Source organism: Hemiscyllium ocellatum, chromosome 11, assembly GCF_020745735.1.
Source record: "Hemiscyllium ocellatum isolate sHemOce1 chromosome 11, sHemOce1.pat.X.cur, whole genome shotgun sequence".
Classification (NCBI taxonomy): Eukaryota; Metazoa; Chordata; class Chondrichthyes; order Orectolobiformes; family Hemiscylliidae; genus Hemiscyllium; species Hemiscyllium ocellatum.
Window position 1 is genome coordinate 11,438,298 of NC_083411.1, and position 11,978 is coordinate 11,450,275.

An 11,978-nucleotide genomic window follows, 5' to 3' on the forward strand; every position below is an offset into this window, starting at 1 on the left:
CTTGGATGCTGCCTGACCTGCTGCGTTTTTCCAGCAACACATTTTCAGTTCTAGTCCAGGATTCTCTCAAGGTAAACCTGCAGATTGAGTCATTAGTTAGGAAGGCAAATACAATGCTGGCATTTAGTTTGCGAAGACCTGACTACAAAAGCAGAGATCTGCTTCCGAGGCTCTATAAGGCTCTGGTCAGATCACAATTGGAGTATCGTGTGCAGTTTTGTGCTCCATATCTCAGGAAGCATGTACTGGCCATGGACCATGTTCAGAGAAGGTGTGTGAGAATGGTCCCAGGAATGAAAAGCTTAACATATGAGGAACTTTTGAGGACTCTGCATCGATATATGATGGAGTTTAGGAGGATGAGGTGGGGATCTAATTGAAACTTTCAGACTATTGCATGGCCTGGACAGAATGGATGTTGGAAAGATGTTTCAATTGGGAGGAGAGATGAGGACCAGAGGGCACAGCCTTAAAGTGAAGACCTTTTAGAATGGAGTTGAGGAGAATCTTTCTTAGGCAGAGGGTGGTGAATCAAAGGAATTCACTATCACAGAAAGTTGTGGAGGCCAGGTCATTGAGTACATTTAAAACAGAAACAGATAGGTTCTTGGTTGTCAAAAGGATCAAGGGTTACAGGAGAAAGCAGGAAAATGGGGTTGAGAAACTTCACGGCCATGGTTGAAAAGTAGAGCAGACTCGGTAGCCTATTTTCTGCTCCTGTGTCTTATGTCTTATTTCAATACTTCTAAGGGTTCTGGTATTCACTATACAATTTCCACCTCTACTTGGCCTTCTAAAATGCATCACCTCACATTTCTCTGGATTATACTCCATCTGCCATTTTTCTGCCCAATCTTGCTCACTATCAGCAACTCCACCAATGTTTGTATCATCCACAACTTCCTAATTCGACCAGCTATGTTTTCCTCCAAATTATTTATGTGCACAATGAACAGCAGAGATCCCAGCACTGATCCTGGAGTCACAACACTCCATTCCAAAATGCATTTTTCCACCGCTACCCTCTGTCTCCTGTGATGAAGCCATCTTGCCAGCTCACTCCAAGATCATTTGACTTCACCTTCTGTCCTAGTCTGCCATGAGGAACCTTGTCAAAGGCTTTAGTGAAGTCCATGTGAACAACATCAACTGCTTTTCCCTCATCAATCATCTCTGTCACTTCCTCAAACAAACTCAATCAATTTGGTGAGGCATGACCTCCCCCACACAAAACCATGCTGTCCATCATCAATAAGTCAACTTGCTTCTAAATGTGTATAGATCTTGTTCCTGAGAATCTTTTCCAATAATTTCCACACCAGCAGCATGGGCCTTATAGGCCTGTAATTTCCAGGATTATCCCTGCTATCTTTCTTAAACAATGAAACAACATTAACGATGGAATATAATATGGGAAAGTGGGAGGTCATGCAGTTTGGTCGGAAGAATAGGGGCATAGACTATTTTCTAAATGGGGATAAAATTCAGAAATGTGAAGTGCAAAGGGACTTGGGAGTCCTGGTCCAGGATTCTATTAAGGTAAACTTGTAGGTTGAGTTTAGAAAGGCCAATGCAATGTTAGCATTTATTTCAAGAGGACTAAAATGTAAAGCATGGATGTACGTCTAAGGCTTTGAAAGGCTCTGGTCAGACCACATTTAGAGTTTTGTGAGTAATTTAGGATCCCATCTCTCAGACAGGATGCACTAGCCCTGACGCAGGTGCAGAGGAGATTCATGAGAATGACCCAGGGATGAAAGGCTTAACATATCATTGAATCATAGAATCCCTAGTGTGGAAACAGGCCACTTGGCCCAACAAGTCCATACCGACCCTCCAAAGTGTAACCCACCCAGACCTGTTCCCTGCCATTACTCTACATTTCCCCTCTTTAATGCACCTAACCTACACACCCCTGAACACTACAGGCAATTTACCAAGGCCAATTCACCTGACCTGCACACCTTTGAATGAGGGAGAAAACCAGAAAATCCCGAGGAAACCAATGCGTGCTCAGGAAGAACGTGGAAACTCCACACACACTGTCACCCGATACTGGATCAAACCCGGGTCCCTGGATGAAGACTCTGGGTAAAAATTGGATGAAATTTAGTGGGATGAGGAGGGATCTAATTGAAACTTACAGAATGCTGAATGGCCTGGACAGAGTGGACATTGGGAAGATGTTTCCATTGGTAGGAGAGACTAGGACCCAACGGCACAGCTTTTGAACAGAAATGAGGAGAAACTTCTTCAGCCAGAGGGTGGTGAATCTGTGGAATTCACTACCACAGAAGGCTGGAGGCCAGGTCACTGATATATTTAAAACAGAGATAGATAGGTTTTTATTATCAATGGGATCAAAGGTTATGGGGAGAAGGTGAGAGAATGGGTTTGAGAAACTTATCAGCCATGATTGAATGGTGGAGAAGACTCGATGTACTGAATGGTCTAATTGTGGCTCCTATGTTCTATGGTCTATTCTCCAGTCCTCTGGGATTCACTTGTGGCCAAAGAGGATACAAAGATGTCTTTCAATGCTCCACCAATTAGTTCTCTTGCTTCCCTCAACATTCTGGGATCGATCCCATCAGAACCCAGGCACTCTACCTGAATTCATTTTAAGGCACAGGCCACCTCTTACTTTTGGCTTAGAAATTCGACATTCCCTTCCCTGAGACTATCCTCCACAAATTTCTGAGAATATGGGGAGAAAGTAGGAACAGAGTCCTGATTTGGTTAATGATCCATGATCATGTTGAATGGTGGAGGAAGCTCGATGGGCCGAGTGGCCTACTCCTACTCCTATATTCTTATTCTAAATCTTTCTTACATATCTGAAAGAAAATATTTCATTTTTTTTGCATCTTTCTTGACCTCCACGTGTCCTAAAGTGCTTGACAACCAAAGAAATACATTTTGCAGCATATTTCCTATTGTGATGCTGACAGCATAGATGCAACAAACAAGAATGTAAAAATGACGAGATAATCCAACTTTTTTTTCGGCTGTGGGTTGAGCAATAAAGTGACACTAGGAGAGTTCCAGATCCTGGATAGCATTATCTCTCAGATCTGATGCGAAACATTAACAACAATAACAAGAAAGGAATGATTGGAATGCACATTTTGCTGATGCTGATGACATCTTACTCTATTGTATTATCTGGTCATAACATTCACAGAAAACAGCAGCTAATCCTGGGAGATAGTCCTGTGAAGGGGAAGAATTTAAGCAGTTTCCAAGCTGAGTCAATACACAGGCATTTACTTAATATAGAAAGCCAGTTAAGCACCATTTGACAAAAATAGGAACATTCACTCCTAATTCGCTGTACAGTTTGAATGCATAAATTAAAATCCTTTTAAACTGCAGGCTCAGCTTCAATATACAATGAAATCTATTCTACTCTCAAACAGAAACAGAAAGTGCTGGAGAAACTCAGCAGGTCTGGCAGCATCACTGGAGAGAAAACCGAGTCCAGTAAGCCTTCTTTAGAAACCGAGTAAAAAATGAGGTCTGCAGATGCTGGAGATCACAGCTGCAAATGTGTTGCTGGTCAAAGCACAGCAGGCCAGGCAGCATCTCAGGAATAGAGAATTCGACGTTTCGAGCATAAGCCCTTCATCAGGAATAAGAGAGAGAGAGCCAAGCAGGCTGAGATAAAAGGTAGGGAGGAGGGACTAGGGGGAGGGGCGATGGAGGTGGGATAGGTGGAAGGAGGTCAAGGTGAGGGTGATAGGCCGGAGTGGGGTGGGGGCGGAGAGGTCAGGAAGAGGATTGCAGGTTAGGAGGGCGGTGCTGAGTTGAGGGAACCGACTGAGACAAGGTGGGGGGAGGGGAAATGAGGAAGCTGGAGAAATCTGAATTCATACCTTGTGGTTGGAGGGTTCCCAGGCGGAAGATGAGGCGCTCCTCCTCCAGCCGTCGTGTAGTTGTGTTCTGCCGGTGGAGGAGTCCAAGGACCTGCATGTCCTCGGTGGAGTGGGAGGGGGAGTTAAAGTGTTGAGCCACGGGGTGATTGGGTTGGTTGGTTCGGGCGGCCCAGAGGTGTTCTCTGAAGCGTTCCGCAAGTAAGCGGCCTGTCTCACCAATATAGAGGAGGCCACATCAGGTGCAGCGGATGCAATAGATGATGTGTGTGGAGGTACAGGTCCACACACATCATCTATTGCATCCGCTGCACCCGATGTGGCCTCCTCTATATTGGTGAGACAGGCCGCTTACTTGCGGAACGCTTCAGAGAACACCTCTGGGCCGCCCGAACCAACCAACCCAATCACCCCGTGGCTCAACACTTTAACTCCCCCTCCCACTCCACCGAGGACATGCAGGTCCTTGGACTCCTCCACCGGCAGAACACAACTACACGACGGCTGGAGGAGGAGCGCCTCATCTTCCGCCTGGGAACCCTCCAACCACAAGGTATGAATTCAGATTTCTCCAGCTTCCTCATTTCCCCTCCCCCCACCTTGTCTCAGTCGGTTCCCTCAACTCAGCACCGCCCTCCTAACCTGCAATCCTCTTCCTGACCTCTCCGCCCCCACCCCACTCCGGCCTATCACCCTCACCTTGACCTCCTTCCACCTATCCCACCTCCATCGCCCCTCCCCCTAGTCCCTCCTCCCTACCTTTTATCTCAGCCTGCTTGGCTCTCTCTCTCTTATTCCTGATGAAGGGCTTATGCTCGAAATGTCGAATTCTCTATTCCTGAGATGCTGCCTAACCTGCTGTGCTTTGACCAGCAACACATTTGCAGCTTCTTTAGAAACCCTCAGGATTCTTGGCTCAAAGCAGAGGCAACTCCAGTTTATTTGTAATCCCTCATCCCTGGAGCTATTCCAGTGAAACCCTTCTAAACCCTCACTAAAGCCTCTGAAGTAGAAAGCCCAGTGAGAATAAGATCAAACTGTTCTATAGAAGTTCAGCAAAATCTTTTCAGTTTTTCACTCTGTGCTTATACTTATGAAGTCTCTCAAAAGTTTGAGATTTGGGAGAAGATTTGTAGCTCAGGAGGTGGATCAGGTTGTTAATTTGCTCGCTAAGCTGGTGGGTTTGTTCTCAGATGTTTCATTACCATACTAGGTAATATCATCAGTGAGCCTCCAGTGAAGCATTGGTGTTCTGTCCCACTTGCTACTTTTGGGTCCTTGTTTGTTGTGGTGGGTGATATCATTTCCGGTTCTGTTTCTGAGAAGTTGGTTAAAGAGATTCAAATCTATGCGTTTGTCAATGGAGTTCCGGTTTGAATGTCAGGCCTCTAGGAATTCCTACCCTTGCCTTTGTTTAGCTTTTCCCAGTATGTATTGTCCCAGTCGAACTGGTGTAACTCTTCGTCTGTGTTTATGGAAACCTGTGATAGTTGGTCATGTCATTTCGTGGCTAGTTGGTGTTCGTGTATCCTGGTGGCTGGTTTCCTGCTGGTTTGTCCAATGTAATGTTTGGTGCATTCCTTGCATTGTATTTTGTTTATTGAGTTCGTTATGCTGGCTGTGGGTATAGGGGTCCTTGAAATTCATCAGTAGTTGTTTCAGTGTGGTAGTAGGTTTGTGAGTTAGCATACTTAGACAATTCCTCATGAAGTTAAAGGACCCCGTACCCACAGCCAGCAAAATGAACGTGATATACAAAATACCCTGCAAGGACTGCACCAAACATTACATTTGACAAACCGGCAGAAACCAGCCACCAGGTTACACAAACACCAACTAGCCTCCAAAAGACATGGTCAACTATCATTGTTATCCATACACACAGATAAAGAGGGACACCAGTTCAGCTGGGACAATACATCCATCCTAAGACAGGCCAAACAGAGACATGCATGGGAACTCCAAAAAGCCTGGCATTCAAACCGGAAGTCCATTAACAAATGTATAGGAGATTCAAGATGGCGGCAACTCAGCAAGTCTGAGCCTATAGTGCTCCTTCCAAGACTTGGGCAAAGTGGATCTCCCACCCCCACCACACTCACCAAATTATCTAAAATAGCTCTTATTTAATATAATTAGTTGTTTGGTAGTGTTAGTATTAAATTTAAATAATCTAATCTCTTAGGAAAAATGACTAAAGGGAGGAGAGCCCACAGCTCTCAGAAAGCAGGGACCCCTCCCCCACCTTCTCTCTCTCCAGCTGCAGCAGAGGCATCCACAGCTGCCCCGGGGGACTTACCGATGGAAACAAGCCTTGTAGAGATGATTACCAAGCTGGATGCGAAGATCGATGCCTTCATCGAGGAGTCCCGACATCGCTGGGAATCGCTCTCGGCCGCGCTGCAGAAGCACGGCCGAGACATTCAGGAACTGGAGCGCCGAGTCGGAGGGGCGGAGTTAAAGGCCGCGACCTCGGAGACTGCAGCTCAATCGGCTGCCGACCAGGTCCGGACTCTCGAACAACGAGTCCGGACCTTAGAGAATTACATCGACGCCCTCAATAATCGAGGTCGTCGAAAAATATTCGTTTGCTGGGCCTTCCCGAACGGGAAGAGAAAGGCCAGCTCACAGCATTCCTGGAGCAGTGGTTGCCACAATTTTTGGATCTGGAGGGTGGATCGGGCCAGGTGTGGGTAGAATGGGCCTACCGGGTCGCAATACGCGGGCCTGGCTCGAACCAGCGCCCACGCCCGGTCCTGTTCCGGCTGCAGAGCTATAGGGAGAGGCAGATACTCCTAGATGCCTCTAGAAATCTTGGAAAAGATCCTAAAGCCATGATCTATAAAGGATCCAAGATCATGTTATTTCAGAACTTCTCCCCGGCTTTGGCCCAAAGGAGGAAGACGTTCGATGAGGTGAAGAAGTGTTTAAGGGACTCAAATATTCAATACACCTTACGCTACCCAGCGACGTTATATTTTAACCACGAAGGATCCGGGTATAATTTTAGATTGCCAGAAAAGGCTAAGGAATTTTTGGACTCTCTTAAATAAATCGTAAGAGACAATGTATGTTGGCTTGCCTTTTCCCCACTCCGATTTATATCCCCCCCACTTTTTTTCTTTTTCCTATCTTACTGTTTATTATTATCTCGGGTGGGGGGAAGAGGGAATTACTTATTTGCTCTCCATTTAACGATTTTCTCCTCCCCCTTAGGGTTTTTTTATAATTTTATTATTATACGTATGTATGTGTGTATGTATATATATATGTGTATGCATGTATGTGTATATATGTATATATATAAACCGGGGGGTTTAGTTAAGGTTGGTGGGGAGAGGTGGTTACCTTATTCTATTTTATTTTTGCCTCTAGGAGCGGGGTTATTTTCCCTTGCTATTTTATATTATTATATTTAATTATAATTTGTTGAAGTTGTAATTCTATAGTTATATATGTTTATACATGGTATTGATACTACCAAATATACTTAGGTGTGGGTGGGGGGGGGGGGGGGGGGAGGAGGTGGGATGCTCACTGTTAACTCTAGCTCGGTATTATATCTGAATTCTCCTCATCCGATTAAGGAGCGCCTGGGTCAAGGGTGGGGCACTGGTAGGGGGAGGATATGATGGACTGTTGGAAAAGAAGTGATACCCCCTGGGAACAAGGGGGATAATCTCTATTCAAATATGTTTTATAATTTTTTTTATTATTTAGAAATAGTTTCCTTTTTATCATACTGTTATGAGTGTATTAGAGAACCTTTATTTTTGTAAATTCTATATGCTCTTTGCTCGGGATGTTTTAGATAGGGTCTCCCGTCCCGGGGGGTCTCGGATTTACCTGGATAACTATGGTTGATCAGTCGGCAAAGTGGTACACCTGGAATGTCAAATAGGAAGAGATTATTTTCTGTTCTCTCTTTCCATATAAGGAAAAATATTTTGGTAAACTGGGTGGTTGAAGGTTCCCCTGGATTTTCAAATTGGCATAGATTAATCATGGAATGTACTCCCCTTGACTTCCTTATAAATATGGTGCACCGAAAGACCGAATTATTTTTTTATAAAATATGGCAGCCCTTTTACATAGATATTTTGGCTATCCTAACAAGGGCTTTTATCTAATTGAGATTACAGATATGGCTGGTCCGGGGCCCCTTGGGAGAGGAATCCCATATGAATACGGGTTTTGTTATATATGATGTTAACACATTCCGAGCAAGTATTTTAATATCCAACTTCTATGTTAATCGTTGGGGGGTTTTTAGACCCCCACCTCTATTTGTTTTCTCTCATTTTCTCTTATTTGAAAGATGTAAGTGACTCAATTATACACTCTGGCTAATTGTAGGTTAGATTAGTAGTTAATTGAGTTTTGTTTTTTCTCTTTCAGTATTTTTCTTTTGTCAAATTTTGATGATTGTATATTTAAGATTTACTTCTATATTAATGTTTGTACTTGAGAGTTTTGTTTATTTTTGTAAATTTGTTAAAATGTTAAATTTCTAATAAAAATATCTATAAAAAAAAACAAATGTATAGATTTGACCCTCTTTTACTGACCTCTCATAAACAGAACTGGGAATGATATCACGCACCACAACAAACCAAGACCCATATAGCAAATGGGACAGTACACCAATGCTTCACTGGAGGCTCACTGATGATATTACCGAGCATGATGACGAAACATCTGAAAACAAGCCCACCAGTTCAGCGAGCAAACCAACAGCTTTCAGTCTCATATACTTTCCAAACATACATTACACATAATTCATATTCTGCAGTCCGCTCTGCATCTTTGAAACTTAAGCAATATCCAGATAGCAACATCCAAAAGACTTGAACTTCACAAGTACTGCAAACAGAAACCCCACATACAAATGTGAATATATTGAACTCAGATTGGCACATCCACTTAGCACATAGTTACTGGTTTTACTTTCAAGTTTTAAAATGCCATTTTTTCTAATAAATGTGCATTAATTTGATATTGTCAGAGAATTCCTCCAGTATGAAACAAGCCATTTGGCCCAACAGGTCGACACTGAGTCTCTGAAATCCCACCCAGACGTAGCCCCTCACCACATCCCTATATTTCCCACAGCTAATTCATTGAGCCTGCACACCATGGGCAACTCAGCATGGCCTATCCACCTGACCTGCACATCTTTGGACTGTGGGAGTAACTGGAGCAGCTGGAGAAAACACATGCAGACATGGGGAGTATGTACAATCTTCACACAGAGAGTTGCCAGAGGCTGGAAGGCCTGACAGCAGTAGGGAGCCAGGTTCGATTCCAGCCTGTTTGGAGTTTGCACATTCTCCCTGTGTCTGCGTGGGTTTCTTCCAGGTGCTCTGGTTTTCTCCCACAGTCCAGGGGTGTGCAGGTGAGGTGGATGGGCCAGGCTGAGTTGTCCATGGTGTGCAGGCTCGGTGAATTAGCCAAGGGAAACACAGGGATAGGTTATGGGGCTAAGTCTGAGTTGGATGCTCTTTCAAGAGTCGGTGTGGACTTGTTGGGCCAAATGGCCTGTTTCCACACTGTAAGGATTTGATTATTCCAATAGCTGCACAAGTGGGCTTTAACAGAAAATTACATTTTACAGTAAGTGACAAATATTTTCTCATTTTAAATTAAAATTAACAAGTTATAAATTTCTAACATTGAGCACATCAACCGCCATTTGTGCCATGAATTCATTTTATTCCGAATACTATATCCATTTGAGGAAACAGCCTTTAGTTTGCCTTTTTACCATTTTTGGAAAAAGATGGCTGCCATTGATCCTCAACTACTTTTCCTCTAAAGTCATTTCTCAGTCTGCTTCTGCCAGCTCTGCCCCCATTTTTTTGTAATTTCCCTTATTTAAGTTTAGCACAGTTGTTTCTGACCAATGTTTCTCACTGTCAAACTAAATAGCATGTGACACAATTTATAGTCACGGGTTCTGAGGGAATTCTTTACTCTGAGATCATTTATTAAACTTGTCACATTATGAGATTCCAACTAGGTTGACTGCTAGCTATTCCACAATATATTATGGGTGGCACTGTGGCTAGCACTGCTGCCTCACAGGACCAGCGTCCCAGGTTCAATTCCTGCCTTGGGCAACTGTCTGTGTGGAGTTTGCACGTTCTCCCCGTGTCTGCGTGGGTTTCCTCCTGGTGTTCTGGTTTCCTCCCACAGTCCAAAGGTGTGCATGTCAGGTGGATTGGCCATGCTAAATTGCCCATAGTGTTAGATGCATTAGTCAGAGGGAAAATGGGTCTGGGTGGGTTTCTCTTTGGAGGGTCGATGAGGACTGGTTGGGCTGAAAGGCCTGTTGCCACACTCTAGGGAATCTAATCTAATCTATTGTTCTCAGAATAGACTCTGTGAGTTTTTCCTCGTTGTTACCTCTGCCAATTTGATTTTCCTAATTTATATGAAGATTGAAATCACTCTGATTAATGTACTCCCTTTATTATGTCTTGCATTATCACCTGATTTATTTTCAGTCCTACAGAATAGCTGCTGTTAGGGAGCCAATAGTTGCTCCCACAAGTGCCTTCCTCTGCTCGTTTGTACTTACCTCCACCTATATATATTCTACACCTTCAATCAAAGACAATTTATTGTTATCATACTTATTCCAACTTGTCCTAACAAAGCCACCCAACACGTGTTCCTTTCTCTTGTCCTTTTCAAATGCCACCTTCCCCGAAATATTTAATTCTCAGCTTTGAGCTCCTCGTTACCATTTCTATATAACAGCTACAAGATCATAGAAATCAACCTCTCATTTGTGCCATTAATTCATTTATTTGAGAAAACAGTCATTAAGTTTGTCTTTTTGCCATTTATTTTTTTTTTAATTTTGACCCTATTTGTTACTTTTGTTTGTATCTTCTGTCTCTTGCAATCCCACTCTGGGAACATTATCTAAATAGCTGCCTTGGAATTCTGCCACGTCTTTCTCTTTGTAATATTCTACCAAGACCTATCCTCCACCTGGTTATTTTAAAGCCTTCTCTAATACTCTAATTATTCAATTCAGACAGGTCACTAGTCCCAAAACAGTTTAAGTGAAACTCATCCAACCAGAAAAGTTCCATTCTACATCTGTACTGCTATTGCCTCATGAACTGAAACCCATTCCACCCCTGCCAAGCTTTTGAGCCAGACATTTAAAGCCTTGACTTTATTTACCCTATGACAGGATGTCCAAACCTCAGGCAGTAATCTGAAAATTATTAACTTGGAGGCACTGCTTTCGAATTTAGTTCCTAAGTGTTGAAATTCTTTCAGCAGAACCTCCTTTCTAGTCTTATCAATGTCATTGGTATCAATGCCTATAACAACCAGTGGATCCTTTGTCCACCTCAATCAAAGTTCTTCTCCAGTCATCAGGAAATTTCCTTAACCCTGACACTTGACAAGCAACAAGGCCTTTGGAACACATGCTCATCACTACATCAAAAGGGCTTAGACGCCAAATTATACAATTAGACTTTTCCTTACCACTACTACATTCCCGATTCCTTTACACTTTTGAATGGCACCCTGCATCATGGTGAACTGGTCAGTTTGCTCATCCTTCCTGCAATCTCCATCTCATCCATACAGCTTGTAGGAACCTGGTACCTGCTGGACAATTGTGAGGTGAAGACTCTTCACATGTGACTCCCTGCATTCCATATCTACCCCACTTGCAGTCAGCTGCCCTAACCCCACACTGGTCCATAACCACAGACCAAATTTGAATTTAAATTACCCAGAGGTGTGTAGGCTTTCTGAAGTAAAGGGTCTAGCTAACTATCCCCTTCTCTAATGTTGTGCAACGTCTGAAGCTCAAAATCCAGCTTCTCGACACGGATCTAAAGGTCTCAAGTTGCAAACATTTACTAGAAATGTGTTCATCCTAGATTGATTGGTGTTCAGCCCAGCACACATCACCCCTCCTGCCACAACTATCATATTTGATGGAATTGGTAAGTTACTGCTCTTCACACTTCACAGTAAATCTTTCTTTAAAAATAGGGGAGAACTTCAGTATGAAAAGATTCTGAATAATTTCCAAGAGCATTCCATTCTGATCACACATCTTGTATTTGTGTA